This window comes from Aquarana catesbeiana, linkage group LG01 (assembly GCF_042186555.1).
Source record: "Aquarana catesbeiana isolate 2022-GZ linkage group LG01, ASM4218655v1, whole genome shotgun sequence".
NCBI classification, from domain to species: Eukaryota; Metazoa; Chordata; class Amphibia; order Anura; family Ranidae; genus Aquarana; species Aquarana catesbeiana.
Window position 1 is genome coordinate 788,730,130 of NC_133324.1, and position 25,375 is coordinate 788,755,504.

A 25,375-nucleotide genomic window follows, 5' to 3' on the forward strand; every position below is an offset into this window, starting at 1 on the left:
GAGCTGACGACGAACCAGCAACCCGACTGGGCGCTGGAGCCGTCAGAAGTAGTCTCCCCCCGGTAGTGCGTCAGCGTGATGCGCTGCCGGGCACCCGCACGGGCGACGGCGCACACACGGGGACCGCCGTGCACCCGCGCGCGCTGCACCATCAGGCCACAAACGGGTGTGCGGCGAAGCACCAGTCCACCGCGCATGCGCACCGGAGCCCGGCGAGTGGAGACGCACCCAGACTCCTGACACACTTGTTCTTTCTCCGCCATGTGCTCTCCCACTGTGCCGAAAGAGAAGGGTCGGGGAATATATTAGATAGAAGGTCAGGAGCGGGCAGAGTTTCACGTATGCGCAGTGTATATAAAGCATAATATGTATGTGTCGTACATACGATCTGTGAACGGAAGAAGGAGTAGCAGAAGCGCCGATCGTGATAATGAAGGTACAATTTTAACTTTGGCCTATACTGCTTATAGATTGAGGCCTATATTGAGACACGATTATGAGAGTTTAGCCTGACATTAGGGTTTGTCTTGTGTTGTGTCTTGCAGAGAAAATGTATATATTGAATGATCAGGACTTTATCCCCATATTCATTGATATGTACAGGGAGCTGTCCTGTCTGTGTCAGGTAAACCACCCCTTTTATAACAATAAAAGAAAGAGGCAGGCAGCGCTGGATCAATTGTTGGAATTAGTGAAGATGCAGATCCCCACGGCAACCATCAACTATTTGAGGGTCACAATTGGTGGCATGAGGAGCTGCAGCAGATGACAACTAGATGTTATTATTGATCACTAATTTCTTATTTAACAAAGTGTTTTACATATCAATAGACAGTAGTGGCCACAAATGATTGGGACAAGAAACAAAAATGCTGGGGTCAGAATGATAGTCTTTTCTATTTGTTAACATTCAATTTGCAACAGTCATGAGCTGAAAAATGTGTGTGATTGATGAACCAAAAACTAAAACCATGTCCCATTTTCATAAACAGAAAAGCCTCAGCCAGGAGGAGGCTGTGGAATGTGGCAGCCAGGAGGAGGCTGTGGAAAGTGGCAGCCAGGAGGTTTTGGGGGTAAGTGCCAGCCAGGACGTGGCTGGGCCCAGTAGCCTGACCAAATTCCAGGTCCCTCCCCTCCGCCTTAAAGACAAAGGCCCAGGAAGGGGAGGAACCTGGAGGAGGCAGCACTTGTGCTATTTCGTCGGGCTACTGCAGCCCTAAGAACCCGCCAATATTCAAGAGGACTATGCCTGCATGGCAGCCTGCAAAATGCCCCTAAATAAGGGGTTGAGGGGTGAACTCACAAGCCAAAGCCAGGTTTGTCAGTTTGACCATTGTCCTGCTCCTCCTCCTCCAGCTCCTGCCACAACTCCAACACCAGAGCCACAGCCTGGAAGCAAGCCTGGAAGGAAGTGTGGAAGGAAGACAAGAGAGTGATGGCCTGGGTTCAGTCTGGTCTGACAAAAGACGCAGGCTGTTGTAAGAACACAGCCTGGGGACATATATGTCATCTGCTGCTGCTCCTGATCTCTTGGAGTCCTGGACCGGATTGTGATCACTATTATATGGACTCCGCATGCTACCAATTTTGGCTGTAAAATAGTTGATGTGTGCCCCAGGGTACAAAGGCTTCGCCAATTTCACCAGTTTATCCAGCATTGCCTTCCTCTTTATTTGGTTATGATCCATAATAAATGGCTATTTTTTGTTCACAAATACTTGCCTATGTGTTTTACTTCAATAAGGATAGTTTGTTTGTGAGTAGGCAGGTACATTTTAAAAAGACAATGTCAAATTAACAAGGGACACCAACACCAAACAACCTCCTTGAGGTTAAAAAATACAAGTTAATAATGGTGTTGTGGTAACTTGACACACAAAACAACAAAAAATATTATAGAGATCAGTAGAAAAAAAAGTCTAAAAAAAAACCAGGAGATCTTGATAAAAAAAACAAAAAAAAAAGTAGATCACTATAAAAAAAAAGGAGATCATAAAAAACAAAAAATGGAGATCTTCATAAAAAAATAATAAAAAAAAGATCACTATAAAAATAAATTCAAAACATTATTATGGAGACCTGACAGAAAAAATATTATTCATGAGAATAATAAAGAAATCAGTTTGTGAGAACTCTGTGTGAATATCAGCAGCACAACAACTTCATAATTCTAGCATTATAAAGAAGAAGAGAATGCGCTGCATTAAAAGATTTAAAAATATGCAGCGTGATGAATGTGCTATCTCCATTACGAATGCTAGTTTTACCAGACCAAGCGCTTCTGTCTCCTACTTGATTCAGAGCATGCATGGAATTTTGTGCTTCAGAATTGTCTGCACATGCTCGGAATTTACGACAATGGATTTTGTTGTCAGCAAATTTGAGAACCAGCTTTCAAATTTTTGTTGTTGGAAATTCTAACAAAAAGTGTTCGATGGAGCCTACACGGTCAGAATTTCCGACAACAGGCTCCCATCGAACATTTGTTGTCGGAATGTCCAATCGTGTGTACGCTGCATAAGGGTACAGAATAGTGACCATTGTTTTTAGCCATTAGTAGTTATTTGTGAGTTTTAGGAGAATAGTTTTTGTGGAGTGTTGTGTGTGAAATCCAGACTGAAAGGGATTAAGAAGGTTAAAGTGGATGTAAACCAAATGTCATCCTTTCTAAACTTCTGCCATAGGGGTTATCTATAAGGATATACATGCCTCCTGCATGTATCTTTACCTGTCAAATGTCTCCCCTCTGTTATGAGACTTGAAAAAGTGCAGATTCTGTGGGTGGGTCTGTTGTCTGGAGCTCGGTGGGTGGAGTCGTGATGTAAGTAGACTCCCCGCCCACCTCTACACTCCCCTTGTCAATATTCATATTCTCCTGTGTATTTCTTACACTGAACTTCTGCTATGATCTCTAACATCCAGTGAAAAGACAGGAAAGTAACCACATGACTTCAGCATGCCAAATCATGCTGAGGTGTGGAACAGCAGAGCCGCTGAAGAAAGGATTGGGGGGGGGGATAAAAAAATAATGCATGTCTTAGGCTAGTGCACGAGATATGTAAATCACCTGTCACTCACAGCAAGGGGGAGGATTTGACAAAGTTTTTCTGTTTGTCAAGATTTATCTCACTGAACAATAAAAGAGGATTGCTCATAGCTGGATTAACTCTTTGTGGCAAGACTGGGCTCAAATGATAGGAAATCTTATACTCTACATTATGACATAAAAAAAAAATTGGGTTTATATCCACTTTAAGGAAGGGAATTACTAAATTTACAGGTGAACAAGGAATGTTAAGTGAGGGTGATATCTATACAGTGGAGATTTCATCATGAATTGTATCAGTGCTATTTTTTAGGTGATCTTATGGGCATTGGGAGCTGAAAGGGACTGCACGAGAGGGTGTTAAAGTGATTAAATAGGTCTGTTTGCAAGTGTGGAGACAGAAATTGTATTTTTGGAGGGCATATTTATACCAGATGAAGTCTTGCTGATACTTAGTCTTACGCCACAGATGCTCAAGAGTGTGGCTACATATTTTTAGACTTCTTGTCTTGTCTGTTTGCCAAGGTTGTAGCAGTCGGGCCTGATTCTGTGTATAGTGCAGGGGGTGAATGTGTACATAGTTAATAGTGTTGTAGGTTGAGCTGCTTAGGTTGGGGCAGGACAGGAATGAGATTTTGTCACAGAGGTTATCTGTTGCAGAATAGTTTTTACTGCTAACTGTTAAGTGGTTGAAGGGAAAGGAGGTGGAAGGAAGGGAGATAGTGATGAAGATAATAAGGTAGTTATCAGAGAGGGGGAAATAATTGTTGATGAGGTGGGGGGGGGGGGTCAAAGGGGCTGATAGATCACAGCAATACTCAAAGAAACTGGAGAAAATAGACAAATACAGTGAGCCTAAAATGAGAAGAGGGACAAAGAGGGAGGTGAGTGAAGAACCTTAAAAATTCTATGAGGGGATAGAAGGATTCCAACTCTACCCCCTTTACCTTCTGACATGCCCAGGTAGCTATGTTAAAAAATAAATGTATATTAATTTTAAAAAATAAAAGGGATGCTTTGGAACAAACCGCTGTTTAGCACAAGTATGTAGTGATGTGGTGCACAAGGGCAGCTTTGCCTGTTATAACAAGTGTGGAACCAAATGTACATTGTAGGAGGACAGCCAGCCTATGTCCTTTGGTTAACCCCTGAAGTTATGCCTCCAGTGTAGTGCACCAGATTTAATAAATGTAATTGTATATATAGCAAAGGAGGGGGCAAAATAGAGGGTCACTTTGGAGCACACCACTGTCTAGCCAGAAGTGTGTGGTGGTGTACCGCATACAAAAGACAACTTTGCCTGTATCAATGACAAGTGTCAAACCAATGGCACATTGTGGGAGGTTGGCTAGCCTTTTCCTATTATGCTTTTACTCTCACCTAGGGATGAGCCGAACACTGTTGTGGCAGAACATGCGAACAGACCAAAAATTTGTGCAAACATGCGAACCCCGTTAAAGTCTATGGGACTCGAACGTGAAAAATCTAAAGTGCTAATTTTAAAGGCTAATATGCAAGTTATTGTCATAAAAAGTGTTTGGGGACCCGGGGCCTGCCCCAGGGGACATGTATCAATGCAAAAAAAAGTTTCAAAAACAGCTTTTAATAATGCTTAAAGTGAAAAGTGTAATATTCCTTTAAATATCATGCCTGGGGGGTGTCTATAGTATACCTGTAAAGTGGCACATTTTTCCCATGTTTAGAACAGTCCCTGCACAAAATGACATTTCTAAAGGAGAAAAAAGTCATTTAAAACTGCTTGCAGCTGTAATGTAATGTTGCCCCCCCCCCCCCCCAGCCCATTACCGGGCCCTTTGGGTCTGGTATGGATATTAAGGAAAACCCCACACCCAAATAAAAAAAAGGCGTGGGGCCCCCAGGCCCTATATACTCTGAACAGCAGTATACAGGTGGTCCCCGGGTTACAAACAAGATAGGGACTGTAGGTTTGTTGTTAAGTAAGGATGAGCTCCAGCGTGTTCGCACAGCCTAAGTGCAGAACCCGCCAGTAAGCTGGCACTGCGTTGTACTAATCACAGGTAGTGAGACATTTCCCAATCTCGCATCGGGACAATGTCTCATTGCCTGTGATTAGCGCAGCGCAGGGCCGACTTCCTGGCGGGCTCTGCACGTGAGCTGTGCTAACACGCCGGAGCTCAGCCTTATTGTTAAATTAAATCGGTTTGTAATTTGGAACATGTACCTTTTTTATGTGTAGCTCCAGCCCAAAAATCTAGTTTTAAGCTTTTTGAATATAGGGCAAGGTTATCACCACTGTAACATTTTTTTTGCTGTCTGTGCCCCTGTTCAGAAGATTTCACCTCACTTTATGTCCCAATGACAATTGGATTTAGAAAATTTTGGGTTATTAGGGAAACAAGGAATGGTGATAAAGCATCAGTGGAGACACCTTTTTCCCATATTAACTCTTACAGGAGGGAATTTCCCTTCCTAGGGGTAGATTTCCTCTCACTTCTTGTTGTTTCCCTCCGTTTCTAAGTAGGAGTCCTCTGTAAGTCGGATGTTTGAAAATAGGGGACCGCCTGTATACACTATACGGCCTGCCCTATACAATCTGCGGAAAATTGGGCCTTAGGTGTTCGTGGTACCAGAACACTGTAAGCCCTCACAGTTACTCTTGGTGGGCGCTGGAACGGGCCCTGCTGTGAAATATTATATCAAGAATTGTAATTACATGCCCCTGTTAAACAGGGGCAGAAAAATTGGGCCTTAGGCAGTGGTGGTGGTGGTGATGGCACAACACTGTAAAGCCTCATAGATACTTTTGGTGAGTAGTTGAAAGTCTATCTAATACACAACCATCTATCTATAGTCTACACCAAGGAAGAAAATATTAGGTTAAAATAAGAGAATTACATGAAGGAATACAGAGTAAATTCCTGAAAACATTAATCTGCAAACATATTTAGTTACAAGTAACAGTTACAGACCTTTCCCATAATTACCATTTGCACCAAGGTTCCATTCTGATGGTTGCTCTCCCATAAAAGTGTGTGTTTTCCTCCCATCTAGTCTGTGTATATCATTACATGCTGATGCCTCATTGATTGGCATAGCGTGGCTCTGATTGGTGAGCTTCCCTATTCCTGGTTAAGGACTGGCTACATCTCCAATCCCTATACTTTGAATAAGTCAGCCCCCTTTAATGCAAATCCTGGTGACTATTCTGAGCAGGAGCTTAACTTGAATTTTCCTGGGAAGTTAAGTATTGATTACGGGTTGGCCTCCCTTCATTGCATATCCCAGCATGGGATCCTTTGAAGTGAGTATGTGTAAAACAATGAGTTTTGGATCCCATTGTTTGTATACACAAGCCTAGGCACTGACTTGTCTGGTCTACCAGAGATTTCTGTTCCGCCCTACATAGATAAAAGATAAATTAAATATATTCATTAAATATAAATAAATTAAATATAAATTAAATATAAAATATATAAATATAAATAATTAAATATAAATTAAATATAAATTAAATATATTCATAATTCCAATATTTTACAGCTATTAATGTAGATTTCACATAAACTCATAAGGCAACAAGTCCGTAGACCCACATCAAACAAAAAGGCGGACTTCTCCTTGCTCCTCATCTAGGATCTCCAACCCTACTCCAGTCCTCTCGAAAACCTGCACTGAGAGGAATGAAGGTATAGCAATAGGTGTCCCAAGTACTTGCAGCCAATCTGCTAGCAGTACACCACCATCTGATTTTAGCAGGCAAATTTAACTACCCCAGTTGCTAAACTGTAAAAAGAAATTTGGTCCCAGCCATCCACATGCTCGCAGTCTGAATGCCAGCTTGGCCAAATTGCTAGCACTGCAACTACTGCCTTTTCAGCTGGTAGTCTCTGCCCCCTTTCGTGAATTTGTGTAATTTGCTGTACCTTAGTTGCAGGTTCTAAAACGCCATTTCTTTTCATGGAAGGCCATTCCAGCTCTCTACTGGCATGTGGAAGGCAATGCTTTTGTCTTGTTGGACAGGGTGGTCAGCAGTAAGGTGTATATTACCGCAGACTCATGGTCTAGCAGGCATGGGCAGGGATGTTACCTTTCCTTCACGGCACACTGGATAACTCTGCTGGCAGCTGGGAAGGATGCAGGACAGGGTTCAGTATTGTTGGAGCTTGTTCTGCCACCATGCCTCCAAAATGCAAGCGATGATTCTGCCACAGCTCTCTCCTCCACCCCCTCCTCTTCTTCTTCATCTATGGCCTCTTCTGCAGATTTTTTCTCTGAACCAGCAGTGCTCCGTGAGTGTTCAATGGGCTACGCAAGCACTCAGGCAAAAAGATGCCATGCGATGCATGAGTTACATAGTTACATAGTAGGTGAGGTTGAAAAAAGACATAAGTCTATCAAGTCCAATCTATGTGTGTGTGATTATATGTCAGTATTACATTGTATATATGTTGTGGTCTTTCAGGTGCTTATCTAATAGTTTCTTGAAACTATCGATGCCCCCCACTGAGACTACCACCTGTGGAAGGGAATTCCACATCTTTGCCGCTCTTACAGTAAAGAACCCTCTACGTAGTTTAAGGTTAAACCACTGCTTAGGGGACAGGAGCCACACTGGAGCAGAGATTCTGTCAGCTCTGCGGGGGCAGGCTCAGAGGTGGTTGATACCACGCCAGCTTCAGCCAGGAATGGTTGTATGCGACAATGACATCAACCATCTCTCCGCTCTCTGACAGGGACACTTGACCCATGTTCCATGTTTTCACTCATCCTGAATTTGGTGGTGCAGCGGTTCTTGAGCAGGTACCCAGGCTTACAAGATCTCACTGTCATACAATGCCAGTGCTCAGCTGGCTGACATTCAAAGGGAATGCAATCTGCCCACCAACCGCCTCATTTTTGACATGTCCACCAGGTGGAATTCAACGTTGGCAATGCTGCAGCGGCTGTACACACAACAGAGGGCCATCAATGAGTACCTGTGTGAGTATGGCACCAGGACAGGGTCAGGGGAGCTTGGCTTCTTTTCGCCACACCAGTGGCCACTGATCAAGGATGCATGCACTGTCCTGTCACCATTTGATGAGGCCACGAGTATGGTGAGTAGCGACAATGCATGCATCAGTGATACTGTTGGAGCACACGCTTCATGGAATAATTTACAGAGCACTTGAGGCAGAACAGTGTGAGGAAGAGGAGGATTTCCTTACCCCTCAAGGCCCTCTTTATCCAGATATTATTCCTGCAGGCCTGCCAAACACAGGAAGAAGAGGAGGAGGAGGGGGGGGAGGAGGAGGATTGTGTCAGCATGGACGTGGAGGATAACACTCAGCAGCAGTCTTCAAGGGATGGTTTCCAGTCTAGTACCCAAGGAGTTGTATGTGGCTGGGAGGAGGCTGTTACGGATCATGTGATCCTTAGTGACCCAGAGGACTGAGAATCGAATGCCTCTGCAAAATTTCACATACGTTGCAGAACCAGGGAAGCCATGCAGTGTAAGGACCCCAGGATTTGTGTCATCAAAGAGAAGGAATCATTACTGGCTGGCAACCCTTCTTGATCCACGTTACAAGGGTAAGGTTGCAGAACTCATCCTGCCTTCGCAGAGAGAGCAGAGGATGAAATAGCTTCAGGAGACCTTGAAGACCCTGTGAGGTTACAGTTTCCTGGTGCTGGACAACGCCTTGCTGAGGCTTCTGTCAGGCCACCTGAGGCCAGGTGACAGATGCACACCATTGGGTTTAGGAGTGCACCGCAAAACTAGTGGACCCTACGGCTGACTGCTGCGGATGAGAGTCTAGGTGGTTAAGGAAGGCAGGTCCGCTGGAACACCAACATGGATCCCACAGGGGCTAGAGTGTAAGATTCCCCAGGGCACTGAGTCTAAGAGCCAGCAGGTGTTCACCAGAGCCTCTAGTGGTGAGGATGGACTGGGCTGCAACTGGCTCCAGGTCGCGACCCCCAGGGTCTCCCAGCTCACGTCCACAGTAGGCTACAGGAGGACAGAGATAGTAAGGGAATAAGCCAAAGGTCGGGGTGACTAGCAGACAAGGATAAACATAGAACACGCCAAAGGTCAGGGTCACAAGCAGGTAGGGATAGTCGACAACAAGCCAAGATCAGTAACTGGAATCAGACGTAGAAGACACAGCAAGATGCACACGGAAGCTAAGCACATAAAAGTTGATCAGCAGGGCAGGCTTGCAGTGCACAGGTTAATATAGATTTCCCTGATATGGGCTGGGGTGGAGCCATGCTTTGAGGAGAGATTATTTAGGTAGCCAGGTGAGAGTGGCTGGCCTCTAAAGGTGAACACATGGAGGAGAGGTAAGCTGACAGACAAAGATTACTGCATAACCATGACAGCTTTGTTCAGTCAGAGGAAGAGCAGTGGAAAAGGTGGCCGGCTGACCGATGCCTTTAGACAATTTTTCAGTCCTCAGCGCCAAGGTCTGATTGGTTCAAGCAACCATCACCAGCATCTGCATTACATGGTGCAGGAATATCTAGGTGCAAGAGCAGACTTGGAGACCTTTCCAACAGAGCATCCACTGGGTTACTGGGTCTTGAGGATGGACCACTGGCCAGAACTTGCTCAATATGCAATTGATTTACTGGCCTGTCCTGCCTCCAGAATTCTTTCTGAACATAGAGTGTGCCTGTCCACAGATTCCCTTGATAGGCTCACATTTATAAAAATGAATCAGTCTTGGATCAGCAGCAGTTATCAAGCACCTGATGCTGATGTAACTGATTAATTTTTCTAGGGATATGGGATCCCTTGAAGACTGCCTATGCTGAGTGATTATCCTATTCCTTCTCAATCTTGATGATGCTAGCTTCCAACAATATTTTTGATTTAGGGCACCACCACCGCTGCCTAAGGCCTAATTTTTCTGTCCCTGTTTAACATCTAACTTAATCTAATATTTCACAGCAGGGCCCGTTCCTGCGCCCAACAAGAGTATCTGGGAGGGGTTACAGTGTTGTGGCACCACCACCAAAGGCCCAATTTTTCTGCCCCCATCCCAGCAGCAGAAAAAAAGGACAAGCGTGCCCCACGGCCACCTGCAGAAGATGAACCATGTCCATGACCAGCACTGTGGACTGTAGACACAGAGCCTGCTTGCCCTCTTTTAGTGGCCTGTGAGCGTCTGCCTCTCCTTGGTAGCCTTCCAGGCATGATGGGGATTTTGTTTTGCAACACCACACTACACTGTATTGTGTACTGTGTACACCACCAGAAAAGTAGTAGCAACTGCACTATGAGGGGCACGGTATTGTGTACACCACCAGAAGTCTTATAGCAACTATGGTGCACTGTATGTATTGTGTACTGTGTACACCACCAGAAAAGTAGTAGCAACTGCACTATGGGTGCACTGTACTGTGCACACCAACAGAAGTGTAATAACAACTATGGGTGTACTGTATTGTGTACACCACCAGAAAAGTAGTAGCAACTGCACTATGGGTGCACGGTATTGTGTACACCACCAGAAGTCTAATAGCAACTATGGGTGCACTGTATGTATTGTGTACTGTGTACACAACCAGAAAAGTAATAGCAACTGCACTATGGCTGCACGGTACTGTGTACTGTGTACACTGCCTGAAGTATATTAGAAACAGTACACCAGGAATGGCCTGCAGTGAGATCTAGCTAAACTGTATGCAGTGGATATATATATATATATATATATATATATATATATATATACAAGACTACCTGTATATATATATATATATATATATATATATATATATATATATACATATATATATTAAATACACTGCAGCTAACTGAATCACCTGCCTGCCAGACGTATATTAGAAAGAGTACACCAGGAATGGCCTGCAGTAAAATATAGCTAAACTGTATTGTCAGGTCACCTGAGACCAGGTGACAGATGCACTCCGTGGACCCTAGGACTGACTGTTGCGGATTGAACCCTGGGAGGTTCAGGAAGCAGGTCTACTGGACCACTAACACAGATCCCACTGGGAGCTAGAGCATAGATTCCCCAGGGCACGGAGTCTAAGAGCCAGCAGGTGTTCACCAGAGCCTCTAGTGGTAAGGATGGACTGCGCTGCAGTCTGGCTCCAGGTCGCAGCCCCCAGGGTCTCACAACCCATGCTCACGGTAGACTACAGGAGATGAGGAAGGAGGAAGGAGGCAGCAGGCTGGAACAACAAGGAAAGTAAGGGGATAAGCCAAGGTCGGGGAAACTAGCAGACAAGGACAACAGAGTACACGTCAAAGGTTCAGGGTCACAGACAAACAGGGATAGTCAGGGACACGCCAAAAGGTCAGGGTCACGAGCAGACAGGAATAGTCGAGAACACGTCAAGGTTGGTAACAGAGACAAATGTAGAACACATGGCAAGCAGGAAACAGGAAGCCAAACACACAATGGTTGATCAGCAAGGTTGGCTTGCAATGCACAGGTTAATATAGTGTTCCTAATTAGAGGCCGGGGTGAAGCTATGCTGAATGAAGATTATTTAAACAGTCAGGTGAGGGTGGCTGGCCTCTAAAGGTGAACACAGGGGGAAAGGTGAGCTGAACATTACTGCATAACCATGACCGTACCCCCCTCTTACGAGGCCTCCCACTCCCCCACCTGGGCCCAGGCTTAAAGGGAAACTCCAGATGGAACCTCCTCAACAGACGAGGAGCAAAGACCTCAAATGCAGAGATCTAAGACTTCTCCTCAGGACCAAACCCTTTCCAATGTACGAGGTACTGAAGAATGCCTTTATGGAGGCGGGAATCCAATACTTTAGATTATCCTCAGAGACCGGAACCGAGGTAGGGAGAGGACGAGAGGACTTATTGAGGACTAAAGGCCTTTTAGGAATGGGTAAGGACATGAGAGCAGGGTCCCCCAGACCCTTAAAGATGAGCTGGACATCCAGCACAGGACCATCAGACTGGGCAGAGGTCAGTGGATCCCTGAGGTCAGGTTGCTTAGAAGGTGACATGTCACAAGAGTCAAGCTGGATAGCTGAAACAAAAGCAGAATGCTGAGAGCCCAGAAAGAAAGGTTGAAAACCCCACCTGGCTGAATGAGGCAGTTTATCCAAAGGATGGATTGAGCCTCTTAGACAAGTTTGAATGGACGTAGTAGTAGTAGGGTGAGGCCAGGTTACAGAAGGCCCTGAATAAGAAGCAGGAAGCTCACTGGGCATAGGCTGGACTGACATAATTGGTGCAGAGGCCGACTGAATAGCATCACCAGGTGCAGCAACTACCACAATTGCATCGCAGGGCATAGCGACTGTGGAACTGGTGGATGAGTTAACCTGGCTGTGCCTCCAAGGGAGTCCAGGGACAGGCAAAGGTAAATGGCCATGCAAACTGGAGTGAATGATCGGCTCAGGTTCAAAGGTGAGCTCCTATTCCAGAGTGCCACACGACCCAGAGAGTGCCTTAGCCCGACTATTGCAGGAGACATCCCAGAAATCTCTATATGAAGTAGGAAGAGCAGAAGACACTGGGATGGTGGTAACAGGAAGTTTCTCTTTTGGGGTAGCCTTGAGTAGGCAGGAGGAGGAACAGAAGGAGCCCCAAGTCAAGATCTGTCCAGCAGTCCAGTCAACGTTTGGAGAATGGAGCCGTAACCAAGGAAGACCTAATATGATAGGAGATGAAGCCTTAGGTAAGACAAGGAAAGATATCCACTCCTGGTGGAGTGTCCCTACCGTCATCTTAACAGGGAGGGTCTGGAAGCGCATAGGGCCCCCTGGGAGAACAGTGCCATCAATCGCCAAGATCACCAATGGCGTGAGGGGCAAAAGGGTAAGTCTCATGGAAGATGCAGTTCCCCAGTCCATAAAATTGCCAGCGGCTCCGGAATCCAGATATGCCGAGACTGAACTAGAGGAAGCGCCGACATGAAGGAACACAGAAAGGAGAAGATGAGAAGGTTGAGGTGATATTTCAGAGTCCAATACTCCACCTTCCAGATGTATTAGTCCCAAGTGTTTTTCCGGACGAAGAGAACAATATCACGAAAATGGCCTTTGACCCCACAGTAGAGGCACAGGCCCAGAGTTCTACGCCTAGAGTGTTCTTCGGGAGATAACTTGGTTCAGCCCAGGTGCATAGGTTCCTCAGCAGGCAGGAGGTGCTCCTTGGAACGAAGAGAAGGGACAGGGAGCTCAAGTTGCCGAAAGGACGGGGAGTGCTGGCGTCTTTTTTCCAGGGCCCTCTCCTGAAAGCGAATATCGATCTGGTTACACAAGGTGATGACACCTTCCAGATCAGCAGGGAGGGATCTTCCTGCTAAATCAACATTCACTCTATCAGAGAGGCCATGTAAAAAGGTTGCAACTAAGGCCTCATTATTCCAACTCAGTTCAGCAGTCAAAATATGAAAATGAAGAGCGTAATGTTCCACAGAAGCATACTCTTGAAAGAGATGTAAAAGAGCGATGGCTGCTGAGGAGACACAACCCGGTTCCTCAAAGATATTCCGGAAAAGTTTAAAGAAATCAGACAGGCTAGAAACCACTGGATCATTCAGTTCCCACAAAGGAGCAGCCCAGGCTAAGACCTCGCTGAACAGAAGGGATATAATATAAGCTACCTTCACCCGATCAAACAGGAAGTTTTGGGGCTGGAGTTCAAAATGAATTGTGCACTGGCTAAGGAACCCCCTGCAAGCCTTGGAGTCCCCAGAGAAACGGGCCGGAGCTGGCAGTTGTAATGAATGTGTGGCTGCGACTGGTGCGATAGGTGCAGCAGCAGATAGTGGTTGAGGTTGTTGAACCGGGGGTCCTAATGAGGCCTGAACCTGTTCAAAATAGGATGCCAAATCCTGTAGGAATCGCATCACCTGGTTCCGATGTGATTACTGGGTCTCAAGTCTGAGAGCTAAGACCTGCAACGGATCATATGCGGGTAGCGGCCGGGTCCATGGCTGATCAAATTGTCAGGTCACCTGAGACCAGGTGACAGATGCACTCCGTAGGAGTCAGAAGTGCACCGTTAAGGTAGTGGACCCTAGGACTGACTGCTGCGGATTGAACCCTGGGAGGTTCAGGAAGAAGGTCTACAGTATTACTAATACAGATCCCACAGGGAGTAGAGCATAGATTCCCCAGGGAGTGGAGTCTAAGAGCCAGCAGGTGTTCACCAGATCCTCTAGTGGTGAGGATGGACTGCGCTGCAGTCTGGCTCCAGGTCACAGCCCCCAGGGTCTCACAGCTCACGCTCACAGTAGACTACAGGAGATGAGGACGGAGGCAGCAGGCTGGAACAACAAGGATAGTAAGGGGATAAGCCAAGGTCAGGGAAACTAGCAGACAAGGACAACAGAGTACACGCCAAAGGTTCAGGGTCATAGGCAAACAGGGATAGCCGGGGACACACCAAAAGGCCAGGGTCACGAGCAGACAGGAATAGTCGAGAACACGCCAAGGTCGGTAACAGAGACAAACGTAGAGCACACAGCAAGCAGGAAACAGGAAGCCAAACACACAATGGTTGATCAGCAAGGTTGGCTTGCAATGCACAGGTTAATATAGTGTTCCTAATTAGAGGCCGGGGTGAAGCTATGCTGAGGGAAGATTATTTAAACAGTCAGGTGAGGGTGGCTGGCCTCTAAAGGTGAACACAGGAGGAAAGCTGAGCTGACAGACACACATTACTGCACAACCATAACATGTATGCAGTGGATATACATATGCAGTATCTCACAAAAGTGAGTACACCCGTCACATTTTTGTAATTGTTTTATTCTATCTTTTCATGTGACAACACTGAAGAAATTACACTTTGCTACAATATAAAGTAGCGAGTGTACAGCTTGTATAACAGTGTAAATTTGCTGTCCCCTCAAAATAACTCAACAGACAGCCATTAATGTCTAAACTGCTGGCAACAAAAGTGAGTACACCCCTAAATGAAAATGTCCAAATTGGGCTAAAAGTGTCAATATTTTGTGTGGCCACCATTATTTTCCACCACTGCCTCAACCCTCTTGGACATGGAGATCACTAGAGCTTCACAGGTTGCCACTGGAGTCCTCTTCCACTTCTCCGTGATGACATCACAGAGCTGGTGGATGCTAGAGACCTTGCGCTCCTCCACCTTCCATTTGAGGATGCCCCACAGATGCTCAATAGGGTTTAGGTCTAGAGACATGCTTGGCTAGTCTATCACATTTACCCTCAGCTTCTTTAGCAAGGCAGTGGTCGTCTTGGAGGTGTGTCTGGGGTCGTTATCATGTTGGAATATTGCCCTGCAGCCCAGTCTCTGAAGGGAGGGGACATGCTCTGCTTCAGCATGTCACAGTACATGTTGGCATTCATGGTTCCCTCAATGAAATGTAGCTTCCCAGTGCCAGCACTCATGCAGCCCCAGACCATGACACTCCCACCACCATGCTTGACTGTAGGCAAGACACACTTGTCTTTGTACTCCTCACCTGGTTGCCGCCACACACGCTTGACACCATGTGAACAAAATAAGTTTATCTTGGTCTCATCAGAGCACAAAACATGGTTCCAGTAATCCATGTCCTTAGTCTACTAGTCTTCAGCAAAATGTTTGTGGGCTTTTTTGTGCATCATCTTTAATAGAGACTTCCTTTTGGGACGACAGCCATGCAGACCAACTTGATGCAGTTTGTGGCTTATGGTCTGAGCACTGACATGCTGACCCCTCACCCCTTCAACCTCTGCAGTAATGCTGGCAGCACTAATATGTCTATTTCCCAAAGACAACCTCTGGATATGGCGCACTCAACTTCTTTAGTTGACCATGGCAAAGCCTGTTCTGAGTGGAACCTGTCCTGTTAAACCGCTGTATGGTCTTGGCCACTGTGCTGCAGCTCAGTTTCAGGGTCTTGGGAATCTTCTTATAGCCTAGGCCATCTTTATGTAGAGCAACAATTCTTTTTTTCAGATCCTCAGAGAGTTCTTTGCCATGAGGTGTCATGTTGAACTTCCAGTGACCAGTATGAGAGCGTGAGAGTGATAACACCAAATTTAACACACCTGCTTCCCATTCACACCTGAGACCTTGCAACACTATGAGGCACATGACACCGGGGAGGGATAATGGCTAATTGGGCCCAGTTTGGACATTTTCACTTAGGGGTGTACTTGCTTTTGTTGCCAGCGGTTTAGACATTAATGGCTGTGTGCTGAGTTATTTTGAGGGGACAGCAAATTTACACTGTTATACAAGCTGTACACTCACTACTTTACATTGTAGCAAAGTGTAATTTCTTCAGTGTTGTCACATGAAAAGATAGAATAAAACATTTACAAAAATATGAGCTGTGTACTCACTTTTGTGAGATACTGCATATATATATATCCACTGCATACATGTTATGGTTGTGCAGTAATGTGTGTCTGTCAGCTCAGCTTTCCTCCTGTGTACTCACTTTTGTGAGATACTGTATAGACAGGACTATCTGTATATATATATTAAATACACTGCAGCTAACTGAATCACCTGCCTGCCTGAAGTATATTAGAAACAGTACACCAGGAATGGCCTGCAGTGAGATATAGCTAAGCTGTATGCAGTGGATATATATATATATATATGAGACTGACTGTATTAAATATACTGCAGCTAACTGAATAACCTGCCTACCTGCTCAATCTAAATGACACTCTCTCTCCGTCCACGCCAATGACACACTACACGAGGCCGACGTGCAGACGGCCTTATATAGTGTGGGGCGTGGACTTAGTCAGCCTGAGCCATGATTGGCAAAAGGCACCCTGCCTTTGGCCAATTATGGCTCTCTTAGCTGAGGGCGCTGTGATTGCCCAAGGATGCAGGTCATGGTGCACGCTCTGGCCAATCATCATACAGCAATGCACTGCGCTCCCGCAGTGCATTATGGGGCGTTATGCGCTGCTCGAATTTGCCGTGAATGGCCCATAATGTTCGGTTTTCGAACGCACGGACGAACAGCCAATGTTTGAGTCAAACTCATGTTTTTTTTTTTTAAATCAAAAAAGGTTTTTATTGAACATTTTAAGTAAATACATCTTCCAATGCACAATGTCCAACATTTCAGTGTCATACTTATACATTGTACAGAGCATAGGTTCTTATAGTATCACTACATAGCCCTCTAATCTGCATTAGGGATGAGCCGAACACCCCCCTGTTCGGTTCGCACCAGAACATGCGAACAGGAAAAAAGTTTGTTCGAACACGCGAACACCGTTAAAGTCTATGGGACACGAACATGAATAAACAAAAGTGCTAATTTTAAAGGCTTATATGCAAGTTATTGTCATAAAAAGTGTTTGGGGACCTGGGTCCTGCCCCAGGGGACATGGATCAATGCAAAAAAAAGTTTTAAAAACGGCCGTTTTTTCAGGAGCAGTGATTTTAATAATGCTTAATATCAAACAATAAAAGTGTAATATCCCTTTAAATTTCGTACCTGGGGGGTGTCTATAGTATGCCTGTAAAGGGGCGCATGTTTCCTGTGTTTAGAACAGTCTGACAGCAAAATGACATTTTGAAGGAAAAAACTCATTTAAAACTACCCGCGGCTATTGCATTGCCGACAATACACATAGAAGTTCATTGATAAAAACGGCATGGGAATTCCCCAAAGGGGAACCCCGAACCAAAATTTAAAAAAAAAAATGACGTGGGAGTCCTCCTAAATTCAATACCAGGCCCTTCAGGTCTGGTATGGATTTTAAGGGGAACCCCGCGCCAAAAAAAAAAAAAAAAACGGCGTGGGGTCCCCCCAAAAATCCATACCAGACCCTTATCCGAGCACGCAACCTGGCAGGCCGCAGGAAAAGAGGGGGGGGCGAGAGTGCGGCCCCCCCTCCCTCCTGAACCGTACCAGGCCACATGCCCTCAACATTGGGAGGGTGCTTTGGGGTAGCCCCCCAAAACACCTTGTCCCCATGTTGATGAGGACAAGGGCCTCATCCCCACAACCCTGGCCGGTGGTTGTGGGGGTCTGCGGGCGGGGGGCTTATCGGAATCTGGAAGCCCCCTTTAACAAGGTGACCCCCAGATCCCGGCCCCCCCCCTGTGTGAAATGGTAAGGGGGTACATAAGTACCCCTACCATTTCACGAAAAAAGTGTCAAAAATGTTAAAAATGACAAGAGACAGTTTTTGACAATTCCTTTATTTAAATGCTTCTTCTTTCTTCCTTCATCTTCTGGTTCTTCTGGTTCTTCTGGCTCTTCTGGTTCTTCCTCCGGCGTTCTCGTCCAGCATCTCCTCCGCGGCGTCTTCTATCTTCTTCTCCTCGGGCCGCTCCGCACCCATGGCATGGGGGGGAGGCTCCCGCTCTTCTCTTCATCTTCTTCTCTTCTTCTTTTCTTCTCTTCTTCTCTTCTTCATTTTCTTCTCCGGGCCGCTCCGCAATCCATGCTGGCATGGAGGGAGGCTCCCGCTGTGTGACGGCGCTCCTCGTCTGACAGTTCTTAAATAATGGGGGGGGCGGGGCCACCCGGTGACCCCGCCCCACTCTGACGCACGGTGACTTGACGGGACTTCCCTGTGACGTCACAGGGAATGCCACAGGGAAGTCCCGTCATGTCCCGTGCGTCAGAGGGGGGCGGGGTCACCGGGTGGCCCCCCCCGTTATTTAAGAACTGTCAGACGAGGAGCGCCGTCACACAGCGGGAGCCTCCCTCCATGCCAGCATGGATTGCGGAGCGGCCCGGAGAAGAAAATGAAGAAGAGAAGAAGAGAAGAAAAGAAGAAGAGAAGAAGAGAACAGCGGGAGCCTCCCCCCATGCCATGGGTGCGGAGCGGCCCGAGGAGAAGAAGATAGAAGACGCCGCGGAGGAGATGCTGGACGAGAACACCGGAGGAAGAACCAGAAGAGCCAGAAGAACCAGAAGATGAAGGAAGAAAGAAGAAGCATTTAAATAAAGGAATTGTCAAAAACTGTCTCTTGTCATTTTTAACATTTTTGACACTTTTTTCGTGAAATGGTAGGGGTACTTATGTACCCCCTTACCATTTCACACAGGGGGGGGCGGGATCTGGGGGTCACCTTGTTAAAGGGGGCTTCCAGATTCCAATAAGCCCCCCGCCCGCAGACCCCCACAACCACCGGCCAGGGTTGTGGGGATGAGGCCCTTGTCCTCATCAACATGGGGACAAGGTGTTTTGGGGGGCTACCCCAAAGCACCCTCCCAATGTTGAGGGCATGTGGCCTGGTACGGTTCAGGAGGGAGGGGGTGCCGCACTCTCGTCCCCCCCCTCTTTTCCTGCGGCCTGCCAGGTTGCGTGCTCGGATAAGGGTCTGGTATGGATTATTGGGGGGACCCCACACCGTTTTTTTTTTTTTTTTTTTGGCGCGGGGTTCCCCTTAAAATCCATACCAGACCTGAAGGGTCTGGTATGGAATTTAGGGGGAACCCCACGTCATTTTTTTTTTTAAATTTTGGCCGGGGTTCCCCTTAATATCCATATCAGACCTGAAGGGCCTGGTATGGAATTTAGGAGGACTCCCACGTCATTTTTTTTTTTTTAATTTTGGTTCGGGGTTCCCCTTTGGGGAATTCCCATGCCGTTTTTATCAATGAACTTCTAAGTGTATTGTCGGCAATGCAATAGCCGCGGGTAGTTTTAAATGAGTTTTTTCCTTCAAAATGTCATTTTGCTGTCAGACTGTTTTAAACACAGGAAACATGCGCCCCTTTACAGGCATACTATAGACACCCCCCAGGTACGAAATTTAAAGGGATATTACACTTTTATTGTTTGATATTAAGCATTATTAAAATCACTGCTCCTGAAAAAACGGCCGTTTTTAAAACTTTTTTTTGCATTGATCCATGTCCCCTGGGGCAGGACCCAGGTCCCCAAACACTTTTTATGACAATAACTTGCATATTAGCCTTTAAAATTAGCACTTTTGATTTCTCCCATAGACTTTTAAAGGGTGTTCCGTGGCATTCGAATTTGCCGCGAACACCCCAAATTGTTCGCTGTTCGGCGAACTTGCGAACAGCCAATGTTCGAGTCGAACATGAGTTCGACTCGAACTCGAAGCTCATCCCTAATCTGCATTATACAAATTAAATATAATTGACTCCCAACATCCTTCCAATCCGCATATAATACACATCCTTTACATGTTTATTAATTTATTTATCTAAGGACCCTGTAGAAGCCTTGTCATGACTAGTTCTCTTGGACTAAGCCCTGGTGTGTCTAACCATCTTGACCAAATACGTACAAACCTGTGTGGGCAACCTCTATGTTGATATATGTATTTTTCCATAGTGAGAGTTTTACCCATACGTGTTATCCACATTTTGACAGAGGGCGGTACTGCCGACTTCCATGCCATTAGTATAAGTTTTCTAGCTTGAAATAGAGCCCTGGAGAAGGCCACTCTAGTTTGTTCCTCTGGGATTACCTCATCCAGTACCCCTAGCAAACAACATATAGGATCCACAGGTACCGTTGTTTGGAACACTCCATTTAGTGTATTGATCACCTCATGCCAGTACCGATGGAGCTTCGGGCATCGCCACAAGAGGTGTATAAGATCTGCACTGTGCTGCCGACATCGGCAGCACAGGGGGTCCGCCACTCTGCCCATCCTGTGTAGCTTAGTTGGGGTATAGTGCACCCTAAGTATTACATATAATTGGGACACTTTTTGCGCCACGTTAAGGGAACATGTAGGTATGGCCTGTAACGCTTCCTCCCATTGATCCTCAGTTATCTGGCCCAGGTCCCTTCTCCATGCATCAATTGCCTTGCATGGGTAAGCAGATAGGTGCTTGGTAAGCAGCATTTGGTAACATGTGGAAATAATCCCTTTAGTTACACTGGAGGACTGCAGCACATGGAACACAGGCATGGGACACAATTCCCACTCACCTGCGTCTCCCTGCGCCGCAATCGCATGCCGAAGCTGTAAATAGGAATAATAGATATTGTCTGGGAGATTAAATGTGGTCTGTAACTCTGCAAAGGACATCAGTTTACCATGTTTAAATATGTGAAACAGCATGGGCACCCCGTGGGATCTCCATCTGGGCTCACGCTGTAACTTAGCTAACTCCACATAGGTGCAATTTCCCCATATTGGGCTGTATTCTGTAAATCCCTGCACCCCCTGTAGTTGTCTACTTTTGTTTCATACTTTCTGTGCCAGGGATAATGTCGGAGTTTTTTTATTAGACTTCGCGAACATTTGTGCCTCTAGACCCAGAGGAATGGTCTCAGCACCCATTGCAAAAAGCATCAATTGCGCTGCTGAGCCCATTGGTTCATGTGTCATAGATCCTACAAGGTGTTGCAACTGCGCCGCAATGTAGTACAGCCAAGGTTTGGGGACCGCCAACCCTCCGCTGTCCTTGGGGTAATGTAATTGTTCTAACCGAACTCTGGGTGCTTTGTTGTGCCAGAGCAGCCGCCTAAAAAGGGTATTGACTACTCTGAAAACTTTTAAATGTATCACTACTGGTGAGTTGTGGAGGAAATATAATAATTGGGGCATTAGAATAATTTTAATGAGATTTGCCTTACCCGCTAGTGACATCATTAGGTTGTTCCTTGTATTTATTTTGTCACGAAAGCGGGATAACAATGGGAATATATTTAAAGAGCAGTAGTCCCCGATATGTGGGGATATCTGAACGCCCAGGTATTTAAATCTAGTGGTGATTGGAATAGGGCAAGAGTCGGGCAGACTCACATCCCGACTCTCGTCCAACATCATCAGGGCCGACTTAGACCAATTTATAGTCAGGCCTGAGAAGTGACCAAATTGCTCTATTATTTACATTACTCCCAGCAACGACTGACTAGTGTCTCCCAGGAAGAGCAACATGTCATCCGCATATAACATGAGCTTTTCATGTAAGTCACCATATTTGAATCCCACTATCTGTGGACTATCTCTTATTCGAGCCGCCAGAGGTTCTATAGCGATCGCAAAGAGCAGGGGGGACAGCGGGCAACCCTGCCTCGTCCCCCTACCCAGAGCGAAGGCGTCTGACATCCTATTCGCTACTCTAATGTTGGCCTGAGGAGCCGCATACAGCAATTTTGTCCATGCTATAAACCGCTGTCCAAAGCCAAATTTGTCCAGTGTCACCCATAGGTGTCTCCAACTAACGCTGTCGAACGCTTTATTGGCGTCCAAGGATAAAAGAGCTCTGTGGCCCTCATTGTCAGCCTGTATTTGCATATTCATATAAAGCCTTCTGAGGTTTGTGGCCATGGATTTCTGCGGCATAAAGCCAGCCTGGTCTGGGTGTATGATTGACGATATTATCCCATTGACCCGAATTGCCAGGACCTTAGCAAGGATTTTTACATCACTTTGGAGTAAGGATATGGGCCTATACGAACCCGGGTCAACAGGATCCTTCCCTGGCTTAAGCAATAAAATCACATTTGCTCTGGTCATGGAGTCTGGCAGTCTACCCTCAGCCAAGCTGGTGTTGAAAACCTTAAGTAGTTCTGGCAACAATTTTTCTCCATACTGAGAGTATACCTCCATTGGGAGACCATCCGCCCCTGGCGCCTTAAAAGTAGGGAAAGAACTTACCGCCGCCTGGAGCTCCTCAATAGTTATTGGAGCGTCCAGGTGTTGTCTCGCCTCAGCAGATAGTGTGGGTAAATTAATGTTAGTCATAAATTGAGATCTCCATCAGTGTAGGTCTCTCTGGATTTGTATAGGTCCCTAGAGAAATTTGCCAGCTCAGAGATGATATCATCGGGAACGTTAACTATCCTGCCATTAGCAGCTCGTATGGCTCCTATAGCCGGTGATTGTTGTTGTGATTTCGCAATTTTTGCTAATAGGCGGCCTGTCTTTTCCCCCTCCTCATAAAACGCCAGTTTTAAAAAAAATCTTTTACGTTCTGCAGCGGAGGATCGCACGTGGTCTAAGGAGTCCTGAGCCACGATCCATGCCTCCCTTGCAGAATCAGTGGGATCAGTCACAAATGCCAACTCTAGTTTAGGGATGAGCCGAACACCCCCCGGTTCGGTTCGCACCAGAACCCGCGAACGGACCGAAAGTTCGCACGAACGTTAGAACCCCATTGACGTCTATGGGACTCGAACGTTCGAAATCAAAAGTGCTCATTTTAAAGGCTAATTTGCATGGTATTGTCCTAAAAAGGGTTTGGGGACCCGGGTCCTACCCCAGGGGACATGTATCAATGCAAAAAAAACTTTTAAAAACGGCCGTTTTTTCGGGAGCAGTGATTTTAATGATGCTTAAAGTAAAAAAAAAAAGTGAAATATTCCTTTAAATATCGTACCTGGGGGGTGTCTATAGTATGCCTGTAAAGTGACGCGTGTTTCCCATGTTTAGAACAGTCCCTGCACCAAATGTCATTTTTAAAGGAAAAAATCTCATTTAAAACTGCTTGCGGGTTTAATGTCATGTCGGGTCATGGCAATATAGATGAAAATCAGTGAGACAAACGGCATGGGTACCCCCCAGTCCATTACCAGGCCCTTTGGGTCTTGTATGGATATTAAGGGGAACCCCGCACCCAAATTAAAATAAGGAAAGGTGTGGGGCCACCAGGCCCTATATACTCTGAACAGCAGTGCAAACAAGACAGGGACTGTAGGTTTGTTGTTAAGTAGAATCTGTTTGTAATTTTGAACATTTTTAACGTGTTTAGCTCCAGCCAAAAAATCTTTTCTAAGCTTTTTGGAAAACATAGGGAAGGGTTATCACCCCTGTGACATTTGTTTTGCTGTCTTTCCTCCTCTTCAGAAGATTTCACCTCACTTTTTTGTCCCAATGAAAAATGTTTTTTGAAAATTTGGGTTTTTTTGTGGAACAAGGATTGGAAAGCATCAGTGGAAAGGAGAAATTGTTTTCCCATATTAACTCTTACAGGAGAGAATTTCCCTTCCTAGGGGTAGATTTCATCTCACTTCCTGTTGTCTCCTTCCGTTTGCAAGTAGGAGTCATTTGTAAGTTAGATGTTTGAAAGTAGGGTCCTGCCCTATATACTCAGCAGAAATTTGGGCCTTAGGTATTGCTGTGGCCACAACACTGTAAGCCCTCACAGGGCCCTGCTGTGAAATATTAGATCAAGAATTGTAATTACATGCCCCTGTTGAACAGGAGCTGAAAAATTAGGCCTTAGGCACTGGTGCTGGTGCCACAACACTGCAACCCCTCACAGACACTCTAGTTGGAATGCAGGAACGAGCCCTGCTGCAAAGTATTACATCAAAAATTGTAATTACACGCCCCTGTTAAACAGGGGCTGAAAAATTGTACCTTAGGCACTGGTGGTGGCGTCCAGAACCAAAAATGTTCTTACAAGCTATCAGCGTGATGATTGAGGAGGAAGAGGATAATTACTCAGGGATAGTCACTCAGCATCAGCATAGGCAGTCTTTGAAGGGATCTGAGATTTCAAAAAAAATTATTCGGTTACATCAGCATCAGGTGCTTGGTAGCTGGTGGTGATCCAAGACTCATTCATTTTTATGAAGGTCAGCCGATCGACCGAGTCGGTGGACAGACGCACCCTGTGATCGGTTACCACGCCTCCAGCAGCACTGAATGTGCGTTCCGAAAGAACGCTGGATGCAGGACAGGCCAGTAGCTCAATTGCATACTGTGCAAGCTCTGGCCAGTGATCCATCCTCAAGACCCAGTAACCCAGAGGATTTTCGGTGGGAAAGGTGTCCAAGTCTGATCTTGCCCCTAGGTATTCCTGCACCATGTAAAACAGACGCTGGCGATGGTTGCTGGAACCGATCATACCTTGGGGCTGCGGACCAAAAAATTGTCTGAACGCATCGGTCAGACGGCCACCTTCTCCACCGCTCCTTCTTTGACTGACCGAAGCCTCAGCAACACGTTGTCCAGAAACAGGAGTTTGTAACCTCCCAGTCTCTGGGAACGCGTTGCACAGACCTTTCTGCAAGGCCTCCCGAAGATGTTTCATCCTCTGCGATGGCAAGATAAGGTCCGCAACCTTACCCTTGTAACGTGGATCAAGGAGGGTTGCCAGCCAGTATTGGTCCTTCTCCTTGATACCACGAATACGAGGATCCTTACGCAGGCTTTGCAGGATCAGGGAGGCCATGCAGCGTAGGTTTGCTGAGGCATTCGGTCCGGAGTCCTCTGGGTCACTAAGAACGACATGGTCCGCAGCCACCTCCTCCCAGCCACGTACAAGTCCATGTGTTTCTTGGGACTGATCCCTTAAAGACTGCTGCTGATGCTGAGTGCCAGGCTCCACCTCCATACTGACACAATCTTCCTCCTCCTCCTCTTCCTCCTCGTCCTCTTCCTGTGTGATCGGCGGGCACGCAGGAACACTGTCTGGATAAAGGGGGCCTTGAGAGCTAAGGAAGTCCTCCTCTTCCTGCCTCTGTTCT